This window comes from Thunnus maccoyii, chromosome 3, assembly GCF_910596095.1.
Source record: "Thunnus maccoyii chromosome 3, fThuMac1.1, whole genome shotgun sequence".
Lineage (NCBI taxonomy): Eukaryota > Metazoa > Chordata > Actinopteri > Scombriformes > Scombridae > Thunnus > Thunnus maccoyii.
This window is the reverse complement of record NC_056535.1, coordinates 34,643,370-34,645,866: the sequence shown is the minus strand read 5'-3', so window position 1 is coordinate 34,645,866 and position 2,497 is coordinate 34,643,370. Positions and strand designations below refer to the sequence as shown.

General features: G+C 44.1%; 1 long non-coding RNA gene across 1 annotated transcript; it reads right to left on the bottom strand.

Moving 5' to 3' along the window:
• Positions 1-213: 213 nt before the first annotated feature.
• Positions 214-2,497, bottom strand: LOC121890885. Its single transcript, XR_006093961.1, has 3 exons — positions 2,011-2,497; positions 483-602; positions 214-349 (listed from the first exon to the last, which is right to left on the bottom strand). It is a non-coding gene; the product is annotated as an uncharacterized LOC121890885 (long non-coding RNA).

Sequence of the window (2,497 nt, the reverse complement as noted above, 5' to 3'; positions counted from 1 at the left end):
GGAAGCTGGGAACCAGGGGCTGGTCTTTGGCTGGAAGCTGGGAACCGGGGGCTGAGGCTTGGGCTGGAAGCTGGGAACATGGGGCTGAGGCTTGGGCTGGAAGCTGGGAACCTGGGGCTGGTCTTTGGCTGGAAGCTGGGAACATGGGGCTGAGGCTTGGGCTGGAAGCTGGGAATCTGGGGCTGGTCTTGGGCTGGAAGCTGGGAATCTGGGGCTGGTATTTGGCTGGAAGTTGGGAACCTGGGGCTGGTCTTTGGCTGGAAGCTGGGAACATGGGGCTGAGGTTTGGCCTGGGATCTGGGAAGAGCGGGGACCCAGGGCAGGGAAGCAGGGCTGACGAGACGAGGGCCTGAAGACAGGGGCCGGAGACAGAGCAGAGGAAATGCAGGAGATGGGAAACATGGTGAGGCACAGCAAAACCGTCAAAAACAAGAAAAGTGGATAAATGTAGGTGAAGTGGCTTGAAGCATAGTAAGACTGACTGAAGCAGAGGCTACGATCTGGCAGAGTGGAAGTGGCAGGGCTGAGTATATGAAGAGGGCTTGATTACTGAGATGAGGTGCAGCTGGTGTGGCTCTGCTCTGACTCCAGCACACCTGTCTCTACTCACACAATCACAAACACACAAACACACACACAAGCACACACAGGGAGAGAGAGGGAGAGAGAGTCACTGAGAGAGTGGCAGCAAGTTTGAGAGACACAGGATTATAACAAAATGATGTGTTTTGAGGCAAAAGGAGAATATAAAGTGTGAAGTGAAGAGAAAAATGGAGGTATTCTTTGTTGACATGAGGACAAGTTAAAGGAAAAAGAGAACAAGCAGTTAAAACCAACTGACACATCAGCTGTTAACTCATGATTTATGGAAATAGTTTAGAGAACTGGAGCCGGATTTATTTTAGGAAAATCAGTCACAAGATTTATGCTGTTTTATGAATTTTGGTATTGAGATTTAAAATGTATTCTTAATTTATATTAAATAAAGAGTAAATAGGTTTGCAACAGAAAGTTTGCTTGTTGGTACAGGAAGTGGAAAAGGACTTAAAGTTATTTATATAAATTTGTCTTTGAAGCATATAAATGATTTATTTTAACTTCTATGACTTTACATTCCTTCTTAGGGCATTATTATTATTGTTGTTGTTGTTATTATTATTATATTTTTGCTCTTTCCAGCATTCCAGCTGCTTGTTAATTAATCAAATTAATTAATAGCACATCATGCTGCTGCTGGCGTTTGTGTCTCCCTGTTTTGGGGTCTGTTTGATTCGACCGCATATCGGATCGGGTCAGTAATGTAAGTTTCACACTGGACCAAGATTGGCTCCCAACTAGTTGTGATGCAACACATTCTGCACAGTGAAGCTCAATTATCACATTCAGGTGGAGCGCCCTGGTAGCTGAATGGTTACTGCGTAAGCCACATAACCACAATGTCCCTGGTTTGATTCCAGCCATGTTGCACCATCTCTCTCTCTCCCCTTGTTTCCTGTCTGCCTCTTCACTATCTTCTAGCCAATGAGGGCAAAAATGCCAAAGAAAAATCTTTTTAAAAAAAAAACAAAATATCACAGTCAGGTTGACTGTTTAAGGATTAGTTTTTTTATGCATGAATTGAAAATGTGAATAAAAACAGGTGGATGGAAACACACCTGAGAGTGAGAGAGAGAGAGAGAGAGAGAGCAACAGCAAAGTAATACAGTGCTTCCTCTGTCACAGCCAGACACATTAGTGGAGATGTTTCAGACTCTGCTATAAATCTGGGATTCCCATCTGTGTGGAACAAAGTGGTGGTGGTGTGTGTGTGTGTGTGTGTGTGTGTGTGTGTGTGTGTGTGAGAATAAACATTGCGTGTTTAAGTGTTCAGATTTGTGTGGATTCTTTCCATGTGCATGTGTGAGTTTATGTATGTTTTCAAGCATCTATTTAGGTTTACGTACATGCTAAGATATGTTTCTGTGCACACTGGTATGTATGTAGGTGTGTGTGTGTGTGTGTGTGTCTCACCGCATGGTCTGGCTCTTGTAAGTGTGTCCATGCGTGTGGGAGAGAGGGCTATTTAAGCAGCATTACTCTGCTTGTGAGCTGCCAAGTACCTGTCGCCTCGACTTCGCCTTCCCTCTTTGTCTTCTCTTTCTCAATATGGCCAGCACCTGCAGAAACAGTGCAGACACACACACACATACAAACACACACACACACACACACACACAGCCACTAAAGACGTGCAAAGAAACACACTCTCAAGTCTCGTCTACACCGGATATGATGCACCCACATTTTTTAGTCATCTTCTTTACCCACACGGTCTGTCTGGTGTCTTTTTACGTCCTTTTTTTCAGTGTTTTACGGACACTGAAATATGCACACATGTAGCTGATACTCACAACATTAAAGCAGCTATAATGCTTATTTTTTATAACACCGATATATAAGCTGTCAGTGTGAATGTGTTGGTCGTAGCTCATAGTGATGAACAGAGAATTATCAGCGA